Here is a 12,084-nt window from a genome sequence, read left to right on the forward strand (position 1 = left end):
TATGTGTATGGAAGCGACCAGACCTCATGAAGAAAAGCACTACCTAAAGGTTCATAACGACCTATTGGTATATATTTCATACAATTTGAAAACTTATATAAAGCAAAAGGCAGCGTTATTAAACCGTGGATAAGGCATGTTGCCAAAAAACCCGCAATCCTCTGCTGATGATGTCACTGAGCATGTCATGAATGATGTAATATGTGACATCATCAGCAGTGGATTACGGGTAATAGTATCTCTAGTTTACTCCCCTATAGCTGTCTTTCTTTCAACATAAGTGTCTGTTTCCTTCCCTTATACTTACTGTTTTTGGTTCGCTTCCGGTTCGCGTACCGGCGAGCGAACTGGGAAGCGAACTAAGAGAAATAGAGGTTGGCACAGTTCCAAATATTGTACCAATTTTTTAATAACGGGGAGGTAGTTCTGAAAAGAACTTTTTTTTTTATTTTTCTGAACATTTTTTTACTGTTTTTGAATTTTTCGGAACAGTTTTATATTTTTTGGGGTTTTTCTTGGAGGGGGCAATGAAAACGATTCATTGTAAAGGGCTCAACAGGAGCAACAAAACAAAAAAAGAAGTATTTATTATTTTGGGCGTTTCGGACAAACTTGCATATGATAGTCAATAGCTCTGTTGATCAGAGTGATGCTTTTTTGTCCGTAGGAAATGAATCCATCGCAAAATGCGCAGATGTGTTTTACATCACCAAATCTCATTTGTATATTTGGCACCATCTCCCTGCCCTCTGGTCCCGTTACTTCCGGTACAACAGATCTTCTGGCCATAATAGGGAGATTATCTAGGTCGTTCCGAAACTGTGCAGCACTGTAGTTGTTAGGATGCCACCTAGTCATATGGCGATGCATTGTGTAGTTTCCGAAACTGTATTTTTTGTCGGTCCCTCTGGACAGTCTATCTTGACATATAAGGCAAGTTACATATCTTGCATTTACTTTTTTCTGACCTTTGGGAATTTTAAAAAATTGCCAAATGAAGTTTTCTTTCCGGTGAGACGTACTGGGCTGCTCAGGCAAAAACTGCCTCTCTTCGTGCTCGTCCTCCTGTTCCTCTTCTTCTTCTTCTTGTTGAATTATAACTTGAGCAGGTGGTCCACTCTTCCTTGGATGTGGTGGAGGTGGTGGGGAAGCACCAGCTGAAGCTACTAAAGAAGCCATTGCTCAGTGATCACAAAGGGTCTTTCTCTCACAATGATGAAAGTCAGAGTGAGGAAAGAAGGAGGGATTTTCATCATTTGGGAAAAACAAGAGTTCTCAACCAATCAAAAGTGTTCATTTTAGATTATATGACCTAGTCTTACATCATTAGGAAACCAAAAGTGAAATGAACCAATGAAAAGTGTTATTACCAAGTCACATGACTTGCTGTGTTTACGTTAAGCGCTTTGCAGGGCCTCCCGGTTTGCTTCCAGAAACCTGCGCTTTGCGACTCGCTTCGCGTACCAGTTCGCTAACGTAGTACGTCATATGACGTATCACGCGACAACGTGAAACGTCATGCGGACGGGAGGCGTCACGATGTTGTTTTGTAACGCGGCACTTGCGGTAAAGAAACGTTTACCGGCTCGCGGTCTATTTCGCGGCATCAAGGTCAGCTAACGGGAAGCTTCCCGATTTGCGAAGCGGGAACGAAGAAAAAAAAATATTAAAAAAAAAAATTATTCATAAACATATAAAATATATTTTGGGATTTAAAGAAGAATACATTTTACAGCTACAGATATTAGCTGTTAAAAAACCAATGAAATTCACAGAAAAAACCATAGGTTATGGACCATATATAGTTAGGAATTAGCATTTACAAAACCTTGAAAATTCACTGAAAAAACCATAGGTTATAGACCATATATAGTTAGGAATTAGCATTTAAAAAACCTTATTTTACTCACACAAAACCATTGAAATTCCATATATAGTTAGTTGCACTAACTATATATCGCGCACCCGCAATCCACTGCTGATCATGTCACATATTACATCATTCATGACATGGTCAGTGACATCACTGATGACATCACTGATGACATCTCAAATGACATCACTGATGACATGACTGATAACAACATCCAGTGATTTTTTGTTTCTGTAAAGTTTAAATATGTCTTACATATTGAAGAATGAGTGGATGTGTAAGTGTCTGGACGAAGGATTTAGTAGGTGCATGACTGACTGTATGACTGAGTGATTAAATGTGTCTCACTGAGTGCATGGGTTAGTGACTAAACTGTCTTAATTTGTGCATCATTATGTCTGTTGTTCTGTAAACTGCTGCATGTGTTGATCAGTAGCTATATGAGTAACTATATGGGTTATTGATTGATTGCCCAAGTATTTGTATGAGAGACTGAGTGTGTGTGTGGCTGGCTGGGAGGTGTGTGACTCTGTGCAGATCAATGTGTACTTGTATCAATGATTGTATAAGAAGGTAAGTATGTGTTAGTATATGTTTGAAAATGTAAGGTGCTCTATGTTTAACTGTATAGACAAGAAAATGGAAGTGTCATTGATTCTTTACAGGACTGACTAGGTGTGTGAGTAACTCCATGGATGAGTGGCAGACTGTGAGTGTCTGTATAGGTGTATGAGTGCATATGATAGTGTTGTAAAGATGAGTGATTGTATGTATGAATGATTGTATGGGTGAATGAGTGAAGGTGTGTGTAGACGTAGGAATCAGTGAGTGCGTATGTAGTAACTAGTATTGGTGTGTCAATGGTTTCAAAAATTATACTCTGTATTTAACACTGGGTGAAACAGAGGTTATATTAAAATGTGAGGAGATGCATTGTATTGTCACATGAATGATATCATCAGTGATGTGGTCATTGATGTCAAATGAGATGTCATCAGTGATGTCATCAGTGATGTCATTTGAGATGTCATCAGTGATGTCATCAGTGATGTCACTGACCATGTTATGAATGATGTAATATGTGACATGATCAGCAGTGGATTGCGGGTGCGCGATATATAGTTAGTGCAACTAACTATATATGGAATTTCAATGGTTTTGTGTGAGTAAAATAAGGTTTTTTAAATGCTAATTCCTAACTATATATGGTCTATAACCTATGGTTTTTTCAGTGAATATATATATATATATATCTACGATCTCAGCTTTCTCTCACCAGAGCCCAGTGACGGATTCCATCGGCGCAGAAGAAGAGAGGGAGACCCAAGTGCAGGTGAGCAGTAATTTTATTCAGTTGTTTGGAAGGCCCAGTGATTGCCATTCATGGAGCCTCCAGCCGGAGAGTGGGAGGGTGCCAGGAGTGCAGGTAAGCCATTTTTTGGTTTTCTAAGTGCATTATTTGGTTTCGTTAGGGAGAGTTAGCTGTATGTGATTCACAGCGTTGGAATTTGGGAGAAACTTTCGCTGACAGGACAAACATGTCATCGGACTGGCTCAAGGACCGCGGGGAAGAGGCTGACAAGGTGTTTGATGAGGGAAAAAATCAGTTGGTGACAGTCTGGGAATCGCAACTGTGAGGCCAGTGACACCATAAGTAAACATTCGTAACAATTTCAAGGAACTCGACAAACTATGCCGCAATGAAATCACTAAATGGTGGGAGCATAAATCGCTCTCCAAGAGGTGAACAGAATTCGCGAGGATTATGCATACTAATTGTGCCAATGTATGAAAATCCAGATAAAGACATGCTGAAGGAATGGGCAGACAACAATTCTGAATCATCGCGGAGAATGTTGCAGATTCTAATCAAATATGCCCGCAGTGAAAGATAAAAAATCCTAGCTGCTATTGAGGCTTTGCAAAGTGATATCAATCAGCATCCTGCCAAAGAAGAGTTAGCTAAATTGGACAAAGACATACAATTGAGGTTACAAAAACATTAGCAGGTGATTAAAACATGCAAAGCCACCAAGAGAGATAAGTTGGATTATCAGAGGGGGCAGATTTACACCTTTGTGCGCAGGTTTGACACCATCAGACGTCAGCAGTAGTCAGAAAAGACATTTTCAACTATGCACACTCTGGTGGCTGCCAGCAATTCTGATCTAAGCTCTAAGGTACAAACTGCCCCATTTGAGGGCCCCAGTGGTGAACCAAATTCCATAACCCATGAGCGGCGTTTTTTACAGCTGGATCGGACACTAAATCTAAGACCTCGGCCTCCCGTAAAAGACAAAATTGGGAATCCCAAAACAAGAGTCAGAGGAAAAACAGAAGGAGGAAGCACCGATCAATAATTAGCACAGAGACAGACCTGCTCAAGGAAATGAACATGGGGTTGCAAAAACTGTCATTAATGTCTCAGAATTGGAACTAAGTAACAAAGTCAAAGATATTCATTGGGTCTTTTATTCTGCAAACCTACTAACTTCAATTATGTACAGACTAAAATTGATTTGTTTAAATATGTCATCAAGCTCAAATTGCAAAAATACTTCCACTCACATACCACAGGATCTGAGGTCACCCAAGTGGAAATGAGTGTATCGGCAAACTTACAAGTGGTGGACCTGGAACTCCTCGAAGACTTAGATCATCTGGCAAGAGAGAGTCATCCGGAACACCGATCACCGGATGCAGGGAGTTGATCTGGGATGCAGCGTCCACTCACCTTTTAAGTCGAATTCTATTTTTCCACTAGTTATGCACAGAGATGGCTTGGAAGTATTCTTTGAACTGGTTACCATGGATCTTAAGAAACTTGCATGTGATTCTAGCAAACAATTTAATATTGACGATGCAGGCAGATTGCTTGAATACAATGCTGTCATTCGGAGGATTTCAGAAAAAAACAACATTGTTATCCAGTAATCGGAAACGCGGGGCAATGTAGTGTTTTGGCCGTTATCTATGTACAAAGCTCGGGCTCATGCACAATTAAATGATGTACAATGCTACAGCAGAATGTCCCCCAACAGCTACAAGGTCAAGGAGGGTTTCTACAATAGGTTGTCTAAATGGCGAGGCATGGGGTTACTCAATGATGATTAATTAAATTTTTTTTTAATTGAATGTCCAATGATTTCCGTGCTGTATTTGATTCCAAAAATACACAAACAGTGTAGCAATCCCACCGGGAGACCTAATATATCCACCATTGGGGGATTATTTGAAACAACCTCCAAATACATTGACTACTTCCTTCAGGACCTGGTTAGAAACCTCCCATCTTTCATACTTGACATCGGTGATTTCCTTAGGAAAATCTATGACACGGTATGGGATGACTCATATGTCTTCATGACATTAGACGTATCATCCCTGTAAACCAGCATAAGACATGAACAAGGCCTAAAGCCATCAAACACTTTCTGGGGGCCAGAGCCATCAGTTTGTATCAACATACGATCGGGTTGTTACAAATGATAGAGTGGTATTTGGACAACAACTTTTTCCTGTTTGATAAACATCTGTAGAAAGAGATGCAGGGAACTATGATGGGCACCTGCTTTGCCCCCAGTTATGCGAATTTGCATATGGGCTGGTGGGATGATCAGGTGCTCACCTTGGAATTTTCAGAAGAATGGACTAAAAACATTGCCCTTTGGTCACAGTATATCGATGACCTCTTTGTGCTTTGGAATGGGTCAGTTGCATTAGCTAGGGCCTTTGTGGATCAACTTAATGTCAACGACCGTAATCTAATATTTACCAGTAACATCAGCACAACAGTCCATGTCATGAATGATGTCAAATGTGACATCATAAGCAGTGCATTACGGGGGCGCGAGTTATAGTTAGCTCAACTAACTATAACGGCTGAATTTCTATGGTTTTGTATGAGTGAAATGTCCAACTAACTATAACGTCCCGTAAACCTATGTTTTTTTCAGTGAATTTCAAAGGTTGTTTAAATCCTAATTTGTAACTATAACAACCCTGAAACCTATGTTTTTTTCAGTGAATTTCAGTGTTTTTTTAAATGTCTATTTATAATTATAATCTTCTTTAAACCTATACTTTTTCAGTGATTTTAAATTATCACTTCATTATGAACGTAGTGAAAACAGCCTATATCCTCAGTTTTCCAGCAATAGCTTCCACAAAATTCTTTTTGTCTCAAATGAGAACAACTAAAGGTAATACACGCTGAGCACCAAAGGTACTACTAACTCAGTGCACCATAAGTCATTACCACGTGGCGATATTGAGGCAGAATTCAATAGACAAAAAGACATTGATCCGAGTGCATCTTCCCTGGACCATGCATCATCGCAGGGTACGTACACGCTGAGTGCCAAAGGTACTACTTACTCAGTGCACCATAAGTCATCGCAAGGAAGAGTGAAACGTTTTATGTCAGCAGTGAAGAGTACTATCACTCGAAAATCACCCAAAAATACTTATATTATAAAAAGAACTGAAGAATTTAAGTACATTAATGATAAAAATCCAGTGATTTTGAAGATGTGGACATACAATATATTGCAGATAACTCAATTGCTGTTGCTCGCTATGTCACGTCATATATTACCAAGTCTGAGAAGACAGAATTGAAAGAAATGTTTCACAGGAGAAGACACTTAGCAAAACATTGTACAGCTTCAGCATGAAGATGCTTTCACATCGAGAAATTGGATCCTACGAACGACCATGAAACCTACATATTTCGACAGTGTATTCCATAAATGTTTCATCTTTTGTTCCATACCCCTACACTGCGGTCAGAAGAGCTCACAATTTAAATCGAGACATGTTTTATTTATTACAGAGAGAATTGTACTCTATATACTCGAATTTTGCCAAGAGGAAGTAACTAAAAAAATTCCTCAATGTCTATGTTGACTACTGCACCCGAGAGGTGGAGAACGTTACGATGCCAGATGTAATGTGGCAGAGATAGTACTTGCACCTTTCTTTATAGCTGGATGAAGTTACCAATAAATTATCACTGAAATTACAAATACGTCTGTGGAGTGGTCACTACAACCCTTTAAGATAGAATATTTTGTGTATAATTTCACATCTGCTGTCCTATCTCAGTGTACTACAAGTCATGAACCCTTTATGATAGAATCTTTTCTGTATTCGTTCATATCTGATGCCCGTTCCTTAGTGCAGCACAAATCATTGACCCTTTATGGTTGAATCTCTGTGTCTGATCAAATGATTACTGTTGTACTTCTTGCCAGCACCAACCATTCTCAGAGGGTTGGCTTACAATCACCCCACACGCATCCACCACAGAAGTCACTGGACATGTGATGCTGATAAAAAAAGTAGTTGAGCGCACATGCCTGTACCCAGTTCCACTATCTATCTGTGTCCGTGTGTTCATTATGTGTGCAACATTCTGCCCCTAGGTCCTACCACATTACATAGTTCTCTGGACAGCGTATGCAACCACCTTACCTTTGACAGTGGGGAAAAACTTTAGTTATGTAACTTTGTCTCGGTCATTGTACAAGTACGTACGTAGAGACTGCATCATTAGAGTACTGCAAGAAGAGTGTATACTGAATTTAAAAGTGCGTGAGGATCGTTGTAGTGATTGTATAAGTACATATGTTGACGCAGTCTAACTCTGACAACGGCCTTGTCTGTAATTGACTGCCCTCCATGTGCCAAAAACTGAAACTTCAACTTTCCATGGCCCTTTATTGCTACAGCTGCAACACTCCACTGCATGTGCAATAACCATTCATATTTACATAGATATCTCATGTCCACCATATTTCTTGTGTGGAACTATTGATGTTTATAGGGTCAGTAATTCCCCGTACCTGCCATGTTGGCCATATTGTGGGTCTTGGCTCACAGAGTGACACTTTGGCTTTTGCAACCCGGGTGACGGTAGCACTTCAACACGGACACCCGCATCCATTGTTGTCAGATTTTTTAAGCTTTCTATAGCCCAAAGCCAACTAAAAAGTAGCCCAAACTAGCCCAATATTGCTACTTTAGGAAAGGAGGGGCAGGGACAGCATCAAGCAGGCAGTGAATGCATTGGAATTGATGTTGCAGCAGTATGCCAAGTAAATATTTGTCTAATAAAGTGCTTGAACATACTACTTTGCTGGAGCGTTGTATATATATATATTTATAATCTGGTAACTACCACAAACCAAAATTTTACCAAACAACCGAAAAAATATAGCCCAATTGTGTGTGATCTAGCCCAATCTGGCAACACTCATGCCACAGCCACTCCCTCATGGCTGGAATACACCCACACCACACCCATCCAGCACAGGCGTCACAGGACACGTGACCCTGGTAATATAAAAGACCAGGTGCACGTGCTCTATGCCATTTTAGAGTTTAGAGTGTGTGGCCTCACTTCTTAATGAGTTAGTAGCACTGAGCAGGTGTACCACCTGCGATGATGATAGGTGCACTAGTATGTCCTCTGCCATTGCCAAATCAAGACTCAGTAGCAAATGTGAGACCTATTACCTTGTATAATGGAGCTGCATGATGTGGAGGGTGCAGTGACCATGAAAAGGTGAGCAGTGAAGCCTTGATGCGCAGCGTCGGGCTGATAATTCTGGGCGGCAGGAGTGGATGGGGTACAGCACCCTGAATGCAGAAAGATGGCAGAGCGATTTAGACATACGCACTCGTATATACTCTGCCACAGCATCTGATTGGTAACGGGAGCACTGGTGCAATGCCTGAGGGGCTGGTAGGAGTTCCAACTGTGGGTTCTCACAGTTTGTGGCTGCCTCGCGCCGCTTTGGGAATGTTATGCTTTGAATGTGAGAAGTTTGGGAGGTAGAAGTTAACGGGGTTCAGTCATTCTTGCTTTATACTTGCTGCTTACAAAACATGTTCTGAGGATTAAACCACATCACGAGAATTACCGTCTCTGTATTTTCATTCCTGCATATGGGTATTTCCTACAATTTCTAATTCTGTACTATCTTTCACATGTGGGAGCTTGAGGACGCACTATGTCTCGGCACGTGGTTGGATTCACATCGGTGACACAAAGGTGAGCTGCAAAGATTTTCTCCAGTGTCACTCTCTCACTCTTTCTCTCTCTCTCTTCCTCTCTCCTTTGATGGATGCGTGTTTCCTGCCACTAAAGCAGTGATAATGTTATCGCCGTTTTTGATAATATGGCCCTGGGTGCGCACCAGCTGTTAGACACCTCTGGGCAGTGGAAGTGGATGGGATGCAGCAGCCTGGGTGCACAGAGCCAAAACAGAGAATTATGCGTGTGAAGTTGTATACACTCTGCAATTACTAATTCTATACTATCTTTCAGGTAACTAAACTTGACAGTGCACTATGTCCCAGCACGTGGTTGAAGACAGACCAGTGACACAAAGGTGAGCTGCGAAGATTTTCTCCAGTATCAACACTCCCTCTCCATCTCTTACTTTCTCTCTCTCTCAAAGTTTCTCTCTTTCTCTATCTTTTCCTCTCTCTCATTCTTTCTTTCTCTCACTTCCTATCTCTCTCTCTTCCTCTCTCTCACACTGTTTGTCTCTCTTGTCCTCTCTCTCACACTGTTTCTTTCTCTCTTCCTTTTATCTCACTCTTTCTTTCTTTCTTTCTTAATCTTTCTCACTTCTCTCTCACTCTTTCTCTCTCTCTTCCTCTCTCTCACTCTTTCTCCCTCCCTCTTCCTCTCTCTCACACCCTTTATCTCTTTCTCTCTCTCACACTCTCTCCCCCTCTTCCTATCTCTCTTTCTCTCGCTCTCTCCTGTCTCATACTATTTCTCTCTTTTGCTTTCTTGTATCTCTCTCTTTCTCTTTCTTACTCTTTCTTTCTCTGTCTTCCTCTCTGTCTTCCTCTTTCTTTCTGTCTTCCTCTCTCTCCTTCTCTTTCACTCTCTCTTTTCCTCTCTCTCTCACTCTCTTTCTCACTCTTTGTCTCTTCCTCTCTCTCACACTGTTTCTCTCTTTCTATCTTCCTTGTATCTCACTCTTCCTCTCTTTCTCTCGCCTTTGCTGGACGCATAACGCACCATCGTATTTTTCTTTTTGTCTTGCAGGCTGTGATTAACAAATTGTCAAGGGATGACATGCCATGGCTGTATATAGTTTTATTTGTTGTTGTTTTGTTTTAATAAAATATTTTACACACATAGTTTTATTTGTTGTTGTCTTGTTTTAATAAAATGTTTTAATGTAAATCCATACATGACTAGATTCTTATTTGTCCAACTTCACAATTATCTTTTTGTATTAAAACTGCAACACCAGTCGATTTGTTAGGCTCCACATTTAAAAATGTCCTGTCACATTTGTTTGGGGGGGTGAGCAGGGATGGCGGACAAGGAGCTGCTGGGGAATGTTGGAGTAGTGTTGGGTGTCAGACCTGCATCATCATTGCCTCCATTGCATCTCTTCTCAAAAACTACTGAATGGAATTACACCATTTAAAAAAAAAAGGTCACTTTCTGAACCAAGCTCTACCTTTCTGCCAAATTTCAGGTAATTCCATTTAGCAGTTGGCGCTGTAGCCCGTCGCAAAATTTCCTATGGAAATTAACATGGGGAAAACGCATTTTGGGACCCCACTTTTTTCTCACCCTCACTTGACAAATCACCACAAAACTTTCAAGATAGGAGCTGACCTAAAAAGTGCAACTTTTAGGAAAATGTCATAAAGATTTGTTAAACGACGCCAAAGTTGTAAGCAAATCAAAAACTGCCTTTCCTATGGAAACTAGGTTGTACCTATAACTACCTACTGGTGACCGTCAGTTGGTAATATATATATATATATATATACATATATATATATATATAATTTTTTTATGCCCAACAAGACGGTACATAAATCTTACACAGGAGTGACCTCTGATATCACACAAGGATTAAGTGCTAATGATTTAGAACTGCTAGAAGATCTACCGGAATTGCACAATGAGATCTCAAGTTCAGGTAGCATGAATGAACAGATTGTCTTAAATACACCTGGCAATACCACCTTCAAACCAAAATCCACTTTTACACCCCTGATGTTACATGATAACATTGACATCTTTCATGAACTCTCCATTGCAGAAATCAAAAGATTTTACACTGCCACAATGCGTGAGACATATAAGCACACATCACTTCATAATTGCTATATCCAGCTTATCAAAAAACTGCAGGCGAACAGCAACATCATAGTTCGCCAGTCAGACAAAGGTGGAAATGTGATGTTGTGGGCCAGAGATTTGTATCTAGATGAAGCCTATAACCAGCTGCATGACCATCAGTGCTACAAGAGGTGTGACATAGCCACTGTGAAGCAGGCGCATATTGAATTCTATTCACAGCTGGTGGTTTGGAGAAGTGCCGGATTACTCAGTTAAGATGAATTGAAATTTCTCAAGAACGAGCATCCAGTAATTCCGGCAATATACTTCATCCCTAAGATACACAAATGCGCTGAGAAACCTCCTGGCAGGCCCTTAATACTGGCACGCAATGGACTGTTGGAGAACACCTCTATTTACATCGATGCATTGCTACAGGAACATGTGAAGGCTTTGCCCTCTTATGTCCAAGGTACAGGGGATTTCCTGAGGAAACTAGAAGGGCTGTTGTGGGATTCCTCCTGTTGGTTGATTACATTGGATGTTACATCCCTCTACACAAGCATGTATCATCAAGATGGTTTAAAAGCTGTCAACCACTATCTAGGAAAGAGGTCCATCCAAATGTTTAATCATAACAAAATGTTGCTAGCTATGATTGCCACATGCTTGAATAACAACTTCTTCATGTTTTTCAACCAATACTTCCAAGCAGGTTAGAGGTGTCGCTATGGGGGCCTGTTTCTCCCCCACCCATGCCTGCCTGCATATGGGCAGATGGGAGGAACAGGTCCTCTATGGTGAACATCATGAAATCTTCACTAGACATGTAATCCATTGGTATCGTTATATCGATGATATCTTCTTGATATGGCAAGGTGCTAAACAGCAGGCCTTAGATTTCATTGATCCGATCAAAGCAAACACGCTCAATCTGCAATTCACAGCTAACCTAAATCAGGAGACTGTCTTTTTCTTAGATGTAGAAATCTTTGTTAGAAATGACAGACTTGAGACACAGCTAGTCAGGAAGCCCACTGCGGGCAATACTGTTTTACGTGTCGCAAGTCACCATCCGGCACACTTGACAAGCAGCATCCCATAT

This window comes from Lissotriton helveticus, chromosome 5_1 (assembly GCF_964261635.1).
Source record: "Lissotriton helveticus chromosome 5_1, aLisHel1.1, whole genome shotgun sequence".
Taxonomy (NCBI): Eukaryota; Metazoa; Chordata; class Amphibia; order Caudata; family Salamandridae; genus Lissotriton; species Lissotriton helveticus.